Below are 12,620 nucleotides of genomic sequence, written 5' to 3' on the forward strand. Positions count from 1 at the left end.
AAATTCTTTTTTGAGCTCTTCTATGGCCTGAGAATAATTCATATTTTTCTTTAAGGCTTTGGATGTTGGAGCTTTGGCTTTGTTTTCTTCTGGGTATGTTTTGATCTTCCTTGTCACCACAGTAACTTTCTATGGTTGGAGCTTTTTTCTGTTTGTTTATTTTCCCAGCTTATTACTTGACTTTTAACTTTTTGTTAAGCAGAACTCTGTTTCTTTTTTTATTATTATTAATTTTATAATTATATTTTTTCATAGTATATATGCATGAGTAATTTTTTTATAACATTATCCCTTGTATTCATTTTTCCAAATTTTCCCCTCCCTCCTTCTACTACCTCCCCTAGATGACAGGCAATCCTATACATATTAAATGTGTTACAGTATAACCTAGATATAATAGATGTGTGTAAATCCAATTTTCTTGTTGCACGGTAAGAATTGGATTCCGAAGGTATAAGTAACCTGGGTAGAAAGACAGTAGTACAAACAGCTTACATTCAATTCCCACTGTTCCTTCTTTGGGTGTAGCTATTTCTGTCCATCGTTGATCAACTGGAAGTGAGTTGGATCTTCTTTATGTTGAAGTTATCCACTTCCATCAGAATACATCCTCATACAGTATTATTTTTGCAGTGTACAGTGATCTCCTGGTTCTTCTCATTTCACTCAGCATCAGTTGATGTAAGTCTCTCCAAACCAAATTCATCCTGCTGGTCATTTCTTACAGAGCAATAATATTCCATAACATTCATATACCATAATTTACCCAACCATTCTCCAATTGATGGACATCCATTCATTTTCCAGTTTCTAGCCACTACAAAAAGAGCTGCCACAAGCATTTTGGCACATATAGGTCCCTTTCCCTTCTTTAGTATTTCTTTGGGATGTAAGCCCAGTAGTAGCACTGCTGGATCAAAGAGTATGCAAAGTTTGATAACTTTTTGGACATAGTAGAACTCTGTTTCTAACATGGAAGCTGCACTGTCCCAAGTTTCAGGGATTTTGTACAGTTGTTTTCATAAATTCTTATAGAGATCTGTAAATGTTCTGTTCTTATACAGTGATACGATCTAAGCAGAGTTGTGTTTATTTCTTTCCTGGACAGGACTCTGATCTATAAGTGACAACAAGCACTCTTTTTTGCTCTGGAATTGTGAGGAGAGTTCCCTCTCCATTGTGAGCACAAACTCTGGTGTACCAGTGCTTCTCCTTGCCCTGGGACTGACACTCAAGACTGTGACACAGATTCAAGAATAGGCAAAGGAACAGAGTCCTGCCTCAGTGTTAGCAAACAGGCCATTGTTATCTCCTTCTGACCAGTTGTTTGATTCCCTTATCACTTTTGGACTGGAAGCACTTTCTCCCTCTGGTGATTCAGTGGCTCCCAAGGCCTGCTCCTAGTTTGCTGGAGTTGTGCTGGACTGTGCTTCACTCTCACCCTGAGGTGACAGATCTTTCTTGCCAACCTTCTAAATTATCTTGGGCATTTTGTCCATCTCTTTTTTCTGGGTTTTACTGTGCTAGAATTTGTTTAGAGTCATTTGGTATTTGGAGGGGTTTGGGGGAGAGCTCAGATGAGTCCCTCTCTTTGCTCCACTTTGTTGGCTCTGTCTCCTTATCATCTCATGGGTCAAAATCTGCTTTCCCAGGGTTTTCTAAAAGCTTTTGGGAGAGTAGAATGTTGGTGATAGATTATTTAGTTTTCTGTTCTATTTATGTGTTAATGTGCATGAGTCTTTTGTGTTTAAAAATTTTCTTTTCTGATAGAGGCCATAAACAATTTGTCCTACATTGGATACAATTGGAAGGAAGGAAATATTTATCAGGTACCTGCCATGTGTCAGGCCCTGGGCTAATTAGGTTAACTCATTTGATCCTCACAACAACCATAACAACAACGCTATTATCATCATCCCATTTTACAATCAAGAAAATTGACTCAAATAGAGTTCAAGTAAGTTTCTGAAGTTAGATTTGAATTCAGGACATTGGTATCTCATACATGGGGCATATTTTCCAGAAGGAAGCCTGTTAAAACTAAACATGAGACATAACTAAGTTTTCTTTACCTCGTTTTACCTAATTCAGTGACTCTTTTGCTTATGACATCTGGTGATAGGAACTTTATGCTTGGGTCATGAAGTCTGAGAAATGGACCTTGGACCTTAACCTCTGCTTTTGTTTTGTTTGTTGAAATGATTGACTGGATGTTGTTTTGGATTGGGTCTGAAACCTCTATAACCTTGTGAGTTTGAAAGGTCTAGAAGATGTATTGATATCCTAGTATTCTGAGGTACAGAGGGCACTTCAGTGACCTGCAATTCTAAATAAGATTTTGTAACTAGTCCAGCAGTAAATAGCAGCAGCAGATAATCTGAAGATCACGGAGCAACCTTCTGGACTCAGGAAGCAGTTCTCATTCTAGAGATGAACTCATGATATAAAATGCTATCTACTTCCAGATTAAGAACTCATGAACTCAGAGGTCATTTTTTCCTTTTGTTATTTTTTTTTCTGTTTTGAAAATGGTTAATGTGGAAATATGTTTTACATGATGTATATGTATAATGGATATTATATTTCTTGCTATCTCAGTGGGTAGAGGAAGAGAGAAAGGGAGGGAAAGAATGTGGAACCAAAAATAAAAATTAAATTAAATTTAAATTTAAAAAAAATCTGTGGCTTAATCCCTCCCTACTAAACAGCTTAAACTAAGTGGGTTGTTTTTGTTTTGTTTTTGTTTTTTGTTTGTTTTTTAAGAATTATTAAGACATTCCTCTATACTTGGCTGACTCATGAGACTAAGGGCTAATTGACTTCCTTTCCTCATCATCTAAGTACAAAGCAATCATAGAAGGATGGAATGAGGCTGGCTTTCAGATGTTTGTTTGAGATGGGAACCTCCCTTAGCTAAAATAAACTGAGGGTGTCCTCAAGTCCTATTCTTGTTGAATATCCTTCTCCTTCTATGGCTAAATATAATATCTTTCTTAAACTGTTGAGCAACTTACAAGTGCCTCATTCTGTTCCATTATGAAACCAAGGAAATCAGACAATCAATCATTCCATAAGAATTTACTAAATACATACTTTGTGCTAGATTTAGCCTTGATGCTGTTGAGAGGAAAACAAAATTAAAGCTATTCCTGCCCTTAGGGAACTCATCTTCTATTGGTGGAGACAGTTTGTACTCATATTAAGTAGATACAAGATAAAATATAGGTAATTTTCAAGGGGAAGCAATAATATCTGAGATGATTAGGAAAACTTTCATGTTGAAGTTGAGGTTGGAAGGAAAGGAAGGATTCTAAAAAGAAGATATAAAAAGGTAACATATCCCAAGGGCCAAGAACAATAGCCTGTGCAAAAAGCCAGATGTGAGAGATGAAATGTCATGTGGGAGGAAAATGCAGGCCAGTTCAGCTACATCACTGGGTCACAAAGAACACATATATAATAAGGCTGGAAAATTAAGTTACAGTCAGTTTGTGATGAATATTAAATGCTAAACAAAAACTTTTTTATTTGATTCCAGAGGTAAGAGGGAATCTCTGCAATCTATCGATCAGAGAAACAGAGAAACCTATGCTCTAGGAATATCCCTTTGGGGATATGAACAGACAATTCTCAGATAATGAAATTGAAACCATATCCACTCATATAGTGTTCCAAATCACTACTGATCAGAGAAATGTAAATTAAGACAACTCTGAGATACCACTACACACCTGTCAGATTGGCTAAGATGACAGGAACAAATAATGATGAATGTTGGAGGGACTGTGGGAAAACTGGGACACTGATGCATTGTTGGTGGAGTTGTGAAAGAATCCGGCCATTTTGGAAAGCAATCTGGAACTATGCCCAAAAAGTTATCAAACTGGGCATGCCCTTTGATCCAGCAGTGCTACTACTGGGCTTATATCCCAAGGAAATACTAAAGAGGGGAAAGGGACCTGTATGTGCCAAAATGTTTGTGGCAGCCCTTTTTGTAGTGGCAAGAAACTGGAAAATGAATGGATGCCCATCAATTGGAGAATTGTTGAGTAAATTATGGTATATGAAGGTTATGGAATATTATTACTCTGTAAGAAATGACCAGCAGGAGGAATACAGAGAGGCTTGGAGAGACTTACAACAACTGATGCTAAGTGAAACGAGCAGAACCAAGAGATCATTATACACTTCAACAACAATACTGTATGAGGATGTATTCTGATGGAAGTGGAAATCTTCAACATAGAGAAGATGCAACTCACTTCCAGCTGATCAATGATGGACAGAAACAACTACACCCAGAGAAGGAACACTGGGAAGTGAATGTAAATTATTAGCACTACTGTCTATCTACCCAGGTGACTTATACCTTCAGAATCCAATACTTAACGTGCAACAAGAAAATGGGATTTACACACATATATTGTAGCTAGGTTATACTGTAACATATGTAAAATGTATGAGATTGCCTGTCATCTAGGGGAGGGAGGGGAAAATCTGGAAAAATGAATACGAGGGATAATGTTATAAAAAAAATTACTCATGCATATATACTGTCAAAAAATGTATAATTATAAAATTAATTAAAAAAAAAAAAGGAATATCCCTTTGGCAGTTGTGCGGAGGATGGATTGGAAGGGTGACAGGAAGACCAGTTAAGAGGCCATTGCAAGAGTCTAAACCAAAGGTCATGAGGACTTTTAAGGCAGTGGCTAGGCAAGTAGAGAAAGGAATGGAATAGACTTAGAAATCAGGAGCCAGAATTGACAAGCCTTGGCAGCTGATTATCCTTGATCCTGAGGTGCTTGGAAAGATGGTGGTGTCCCCCAAAACCCCACAACTGTAGAGTGGAAGAAAGGGGGAGGGCTTGGAAGAAAAGGCAAATTCTATTTTGGACTTGTTTATTTGGAGAAGATTTTGGCACATACTACTACTACTACTACTACTATTTGCTATTTGCTAAATAATAATTATTATCTCAACTAAGGCCCATTCCAGCTATAACACGCCATGTTAAAAGCTGAAGATCAAAAAAAAAAAAAACAAAAAAAATTAAAAAAAAAAAAAAAAGCTGAAGATCAGCAAAAATTCATATCTTCTGGACATTTGCCTCAAATATCTCTCAGGACTTATCTGGTATGCTGAGAAAGATTAACACAAAGCTCCATCTACTATGTAGCAGGAAGTAAGCTTCCCAAAGCTGGACTATTCCCGTTTCCTTGTAGTAAAGGAGGTTAGGGGCCAACACTAAATGGAAACTGAGCTCAAGGAGGTCAGCTGGATCCTGGCCACATCAGAACCAGACTACAGCAGAGCAATGTTTTGAATTATCAAGCAACTCCAAAGACACAGAAAGCAGGAGACCTCCACATGGCAAGCTCCAGGGAGACTCCAACTGTGGCTGAAATTTATTTGCAGGGAATTCCTTTACCCTTGACATTCAACTTGGCCTGGTTTTTTAGCACCTTAACCTCAGGCTTCTGGCCTAATGGAAATCAGATGGCTCAGCTGCCTCTGGTTCAGGTCTAGGGAGCCCCTTGCAGAGCTTGCTGAGTGAGACCCAGGGGACAAGGAGTCAGGCAAAGGGGCCAGTGAGCAGGGGAAGATAATTCCTCACCCCTCTCAACAGCTGGGTGGCCTCACATCTTGAGGTCATCAAAAAACCAGCGGCTGCATAAAAGACAGCCGGAAACCAGATGTGGCCTAATCAAGCTGTGGAGTCCTTGGGCTAAGGGTTGTACTCTGTGCGGTTCCCCGTTCCACTCCTCCCCTCGGTAAGTCCAAAGGGAACTTGGCTTTGGGGCTGGCTGAATGATATTAGCTACCTGGATGATTAGCACAGGTCCTAAGAGAGCAGCACTAAGTGTCAGAGCAATAGTTACTTGTAAGCCATCCTCGGGAATAGTCCATAAGAAGGATCCCAAAGAACAGATGGCCACAAACCATCATAAACTTTGGAATCCTTCTCTTCCCCATTCCAATTGCCATCACTGCCACCCAGCCCAGCAGACTTGCCTTTATGAATATTCTCCCTAAACTGAAGTTCAGGATAATTGATTATGACTGATTAATGGCTAGAAGGGCAGGCAGCCAACCAAAGATTGAAACAACTCTGTGTTCCCCAAATTGGAGAGGCTACCAGAGAGGGTAAGAGTGATGAGCAGGGAATTGTGCACTGACTCTTCATCAGAATTTCATATTAATGATGTTCTCAGCATCCTGCACATCTTCCCGGCAGGTCAGTCTATATCCTTTCACATCTTGTCCACCTGTGAGGGCCAGGACAAAGCCCCATCGGCTCTCATGTTTTGTGGAAATTCTACTAAGCGTGGCTAATATTTCCTAGTGACCCCTGATATTCTTTTCCAAGAGAGAAAGTCAATTCTTTAAAACTGAACACCATCAAATTATCTGGGCTCTGACGACTTCCTCCAAAAAATGAAGATTTCTCTTCTTGGCAATGACTTTTCCTCTCTGATGTCACATAACAGTTTGCCTGATAGCTCCAGTACACTTATCATGCACAACTACTATTGCTGACAATAATTGATCTAAAGGTAATCCAATCAGAAATCCAAGTTATTGTCAAGACCCTAGGCTGAATTTTCCCTATAAAACAACTTGTGGCTGATGGCTTTGCTCTATCTCTTTTTGGGTCAGCCCGCCATGGCACTCTGCCTCCTGGTGACTTTTCCCTTCCCTTTTCCCCCTGCCTTTTATGAGTTAAGTCTCTTTCAGGATTTAGCCTGCTAGCTAAGGATATGCCCCAATCTCATGGGATGTTTCCTTTCTCCTGGGTAATTGTGAGTTCCACTGAGGAACTTGTCTTTCGAGTGCTCTCCCACGCTATTTCATATCTACCATTCCTGGTGTCTATTGTTTCCCTTCATTTTGTCTGTAACCCGTTCTAAATAAAAATACTTTTGTCAAAGAGAATGGCCATTGTGAATTCTTCACATGACTGAACCCCATCATTTGGTGACAAACCCCACACTATAGATCACATCATTTGGTGCTCAAAACCCTTGGCCTTCTTTTTGACAAAAGGTAAGCAATGTGCTTCCCAATATTTTCCTGATCCTCAGCTGAGGCAGGGAGTTACCAGAAGCCCAGCAAATACCTGGTGTTTCCAAATTCACTGGCCTTGTCCTTTGCCTAAATGTAAGGGGTCCCCCTTCACTTTATATCCCATTTCTCCACACAGCAGAGACCCAGTTTGTTTTTCTCTTCCAAGGCTCATTGATCACTTAGTAAAAAACTAAGGGCTAGTGGTCAAACTTATTCAGGGGATGCCGTGAATCAAGTTGTCTTATTTCTGATAAGGACCCCACTTTTCTGGGACCCTAGCTCTGTGGGCATCAACTACAAGGGTGGGATAGGAGTAGGAGAGGACATTAGAGTATAGGATTGTGTTTTGGGGTTATTAAGATTATTTGAAAAGGGAACTAGTGTAATATCTGTCCATTTAAGATTTAAAAGCATACTTCTTTCTGTATTGTGCTTGTCTCAGTGCTTCCATTTCTGCCTATCTGTGTCAGTTTGCCTTATCTTTGCAATTCAAACTAACTAGAATTTTTCCTAAGTTAAACTTCTCTCCTTGGAGGAGGGATTTGAGATCCAAAACTGTCTTGATTGAATCATCACCTTGATTAAAGATCTCTGCTTCTTGTGGTTATGTATACCTAGTGTCTCCAATGTACAATAGGCTCCCCTCAGTTTCTCTCTAGAGGGGACCTCCTGTGTCCCTAACTTCTTGAGTTCTAAAATCCTCCTCTCAGGACTCCAAGTGGATAAAAAGGTATGGCTTATCAGCTCAGCCATCCTCTTTTCCTTCAATCCTAATTGCAGAAGGATTGAATTGGATAGACAGACTTGAAAGGGCAGTTTTCTGCTGCTTTAAATTTTGGAACTGTGTATGTATAAATTAGAATTCTGATACTGAAATTGTATGAAATAATTATTATTAACTGGTACATGCTAAATTGTGAACTTGTTTATTCTGGGTATAAGATCTTAGAAATTTGTTCAAATATTGCAGTGTTGCTATGGAAATTTAAATCTAAATTTGATTTAATTTTAAGCTAAAAACCTGGATACTCCAGAGGTGAAGTAATGATACAAAGTTTTCTCTCTGGCAACTTACTCAAAGAGGTTATATATTTGTATCTTCTAATCAGATGAAATTTTTTTAAGATGTTATATTGCTTTCTAAATTGTATATTGTACAATTTGTAAAAATGTTATGAGCTATATTTTTAAATTCCATGAGCCCTGCTGGACACGTGCCTACTTTGTATTATGAAGTTTTTACTCACAATTATTTAGTTATTACTTATGTTCTGAATTTTAGAATTGTCTTGTTTCTTTAACAACAACAACAAAAAAAAAAACTATTAGCCTTATCTTATCAGTAGATGTTATATGTGTTCATGGGTTCTTTCTAAGGTTGTGGTACTGGGATAAATTATTCTAGAATTATTTGAAATTGATTTTAAAACCTAAAATTGGTTCCTATTGTGTCTAGGATGGAAGGATAACAGTGAAGACTTTATCTATATGGGCTATTCTTTCTTATAGCTAACAAGTCATAAGCCTTGGGAGATGAACTTGGTATGGAATGTAAAATTCCCATATAAGAAAAAAAGTAGGTGTAATCTGAAATTTAGGATTGAAAACTGTATCAATTGGTATAATTATATATGAAGGTGTAGTCCACCCTTCTCTCACTGGATATGGCTGCTTCTACCCTGCCTTGAGCCCTTTCCCCACTTCACTGATTACAGGGGATATGGAGAGAATCCCACTGTGGCCAGCCCCTTTTTTGGGCTCTGCCTACTGGTTAAACATTTTCCCAATGGGACAGCAGCTCATTCCTCAGTCCTAACTTATATGGAAGTTAGTACTAGCCTTCTATAAAGCTATCCCTCTGGGGAAAAGGGTGCTTGGCACACTTTTAAAATCCCTCTTCAGCCTACTTTTACAAGGTTTTAATGCCTGAATATTTTTATTTTTTCAAGTTTGTAGCGGCTGTTTTAAGAGCAAAATCATTTCTGAATGCTAAAGATCACTTAGATAAGATGCTATATCTTGATTAGTAGGGAAAGGAACTTCTAAGAGAAGTTTGTTAGATTTCTGGTTGACTGCAAATTCTCTGAAAATGGTTATTTTCACTGAAACAGATTCAGCAAATTAACATTTATTTAGTGTATCATGGTCTTGTTTAACCAATGTGATTTATAGCTTTCTTAAAATACCTGAAGCAGAATTTTCTTTTGTCTGGGCCCTCTGCACAGTGCTGGGGAAATGAAATCCCTGGTTTTCAAGTTCATCTGTATGTGAAAAGAAAGCATGCCATGAGAATGTCTATTTGAGGCCTTTTTTTAGACCTTTTAGAGGATTTGGCTATTTGAGAGAGAATTTTTTTGGGGGGAGAGAAGGACTACAACTAATATTATCAAGTTTGAATCCAGATATGGATGAGGATCCATATATCAGAAAACCCGTCATTCCAGAGAAATGTCACAAAACTTCAGAAGGTGAAGATTTTTTTATCTGGTAAAAGGAGTTGAAGGATGGCTTTGTGAGATCTGCTTGAGATCAGACCCTTCTAACTTGATCCTCAAAATCCTATTCCTTTCTATAGGAAAGATTCCCACCTATTTCTGAGTCTGGCAAGGAGCTGGAATTCAACTCGGGTCTTCATACCTGAAGTCAAACAGCTAAGGATGTTTTGTCTTATCGTTGCTTTTTTTTTTTTCCCTTATAACACATTTCTATATTCATAACAAGTGCATTTCAAGCTTTAAGCTGACCATGACTGTAATGTCCGGACTAGCTCTCTGGAGGATCTCTGGATGAGCCTTGTTCTTAGGTGGGGAGTGATGAAGGCAGGAGAGCTACCATGAGGATCTCTGTTTCTGTCTCTGTCTTCTGTGTCTCCTGTGTGTCTGAGTCTGAGTCTGAGTCTCCTCTGTGTCCATGTCTGAGTCTGAGTCTAAGCTCCAGCTTGAGCTCTCATCTCCAGTCCTCTCAGCCCTTAAATACCTCAGTCTGATTACATCAGTACATCACACTAAATATATGCCAAATAGAGTAATTACATCATTATATCATACTAGAGTGATTACATCATGCTATCTTCCTAAGTATATGTGAACTAGAGAACCATTATCTCATCAATCACACCGAGTAAACACCCAAATGTTAAGTGTCCTTGCTTCAAGTAAATCTTTCCCAGAGTTCCCCCACTATCTGCAGTCCTCTACAATGACCATTAAAGGCTATGAGCAAGATGCAAGTATAAAATCTACCTGTTTTCTATCTGAAAATGTATAGTCATTAAATGAATATTTGGCAGTCTGTTACTAGAAACATATCTTATTAACATTTAGCTTCTGATGCAACCCTTTGTGAGACTCAGTTGCTATTCTCATGCAGGGTGACTCAGAGTAGAGAATTTTAGTGCAGTTTTTAAAAAATGTAACTTTAGGTTTTGTTACATCCATGTAAAAAGCTAATTCTATTTAAGTTAATGGGGAATAGCATCTGTTTGTCCTGTGTGTCTGTGACACAAGCATGGTTTTTTATAAATTGTTTGATATGCACAGACCAAGTCATAGGAAATAGTTGATACAGCCACAGAAAAGGCTATGATTTTTCCAGTTCTCCAAGCAATGGACTTTTGATTAAAGTCCCATTCCAAGTGGGGAGACCTGGAAATCCCACCTTTCCTGAACCCAAACAGAAAGCCAGGTTATCATGTCAAACCCCCAAGTTATATTTCTTGGCTGATGTTATATCTCCGCACTTAAGCCTGCTTCTCCTGATGCAGAGAAAATTCCTCAGGAGGAACAGCTAGGCCAGCACAAGAATAGCAAAATCTCTACTAAAAAAGATCTCACTTTGTTTTGGTCTGTCCAGCTCTTTACAGAGTGACTAGCCTTCAGATTACCCAAACTAAGCTGAAGGCACTTAAAATTGATTATCTCTACTCTGTCTGGCAGACGCTATCCTTAGAAAAGGTGAAGATTCTATTCCCTTTAAACACACCTTCGAGGAATGAGAGCTCTGCTCTGAGTGCTCTCAGGCTCTTTTAGTTATCCTTCTTATCCATTTCCAAAGTTCTTTTGAGCACATGTGTCCTTGGCCACTCAAGTGACCCCTTTGCTGTTTGCAGTGCTATTAACCTCTGGTTCTTAGGTTCGTTTTAGGTTTTGGTCACCTTCAAATGACCAGCACTTGACAGCTATATTGACCAACTTTAGAGATCTGATTCAGAATTCACTGGTTAACTCATTTCAATCACTTCCTGGCCCACTCCTCCAAATCAGCTCTGACCATTCCCAGCAAGAAGTAGTTTCAGAAGATGAGATCATTATCCAATATCTCAAAGGGCTTGGGCCCCTTTTGTTCGGAGAGAAACTGACTGTTAGGGTGAACAGACCCTTGCAAAATACCACCCAGTGAACCGTCAGTGAGATGCTAATTGACTTTGCATTGATCTGTTATTGTGCCTTAGTAACTAACTTTTTACCTCTGTGATATCACTAACTTTGGCTTGAGTTTATTTCTGTAACACTTCAACCCCATAGACCACTGTATTTCACCATAAGTTTCTGAACACTAGTTAACAAATGTCCCAGGATCAGACCCCCTTCTATTTCAAAAGACTTCTTTAATAAGTTAAGAGTGGGGAAATGATGAGGTCTCCAGTGTTAGGTGTGGTTAGCAAAGGAATTGATAAAAATTAATTCCTTAGACTAGCAGGAAGAAGGCTCTGATAATGGAGATCAGGTTGATTCATTAATTCTACCCTCTAAAAGTAATCCAGTCAAAAACCTACATGATGTCAAGATCATGAGGCTGAATTTTTCCTATAAAACAATTTATGGCTCATGGCTTTGCTGCTGCCTTCCTTTGGAAAAATTCACCACAACACTCTGCCTGGTGTCTTTTCCCTTTTCCTTTCCCCCCTGCCACATAGTATCTCCTACAACTGCACTATGCTTCCCAACCCCACTTCTCCTCACAGCTAACTCTTTTAGGTGCTAAGTCCCTTTCAGGATTTAGCCTGCCAGCTAAGGACATGCCCCAACCTCATGGGATGTTTCCTTTCTCCTGGGTAATTGTGAGTTCCACTAAGGAACTTGTCTTTCAAATGCTCTCCCACTCTATTTCATATCTATCATTCCTGTTGCCTATTGTATCCCTTCATTTTGTCTGTAACCTGCTCTCCTAAATAAATGTATCTTTTGCCAAAGACAATGGCCATTGAGAATTTTTCACATGACTGAACCCCAACTTTTGGTACCTGCCATCATTTGGTGACAAACCCCACACTGTAAATCACATCATAATCATGACAGTAAATGACATTTCTATATTGCCTTAAGATTCTCAAAGTGCTTTTATATGTTATATTGCTGTAAGTCACTTCACCTGTTTGCCTCAGTTTCCTCATCTGTAAAAGAAGCTTCATTATCTCTGCCAAGAAATCCTCTATGGGGTCATGAAAAGTCAGACATGACTGAAAATCGATTGAACAACAATCGTTAATGAACAAAGTTAATTACATAATCTAGCTGGAAGTGTTTTATATGTGTTATCTCCTTGGATAGTCA

General features: G+C 38.9%; 1 protein-coding gene across 1 annotated transcript in view; it reads left to right on the plus strand.

Moving 5' to 3' along the window:
- Nucleotides 1-5,726: 5,726 nt before the first annotated feature.
- Nucleotides 5,727-12,620, plus strand: part of ASIP (agouti signaling protein) — a 67,564-nt gene continuing 60,670 nt past the window's right edge. Inside the window, exon 1 of the mRNA XM_074292439.1 lies at nt 5,727-5,774. The gene's annotated coding sequence lies outside the window, so the exon portion shown is untranslated. The remainder of the gene's footprint in view (nt 5,775-12,620) is intronic.

Source organism: Sminthopsis crassicaudata, chromosome 2, assembly GCF_048593235.1.
Source record: "Sminthopsis crassicaudata isolate SCR6 chromosome 2, ASM4859323v1, whole genome shotgun sequence".
Classification (NCBI taxonomy): domain Eukaryota; kingdom Metazoa; phylum Chordata; class Mammalia; order Dasyuromorphia; family Dasyuridae; genus Sminthopsis; species Sminthopsis crassicaudata.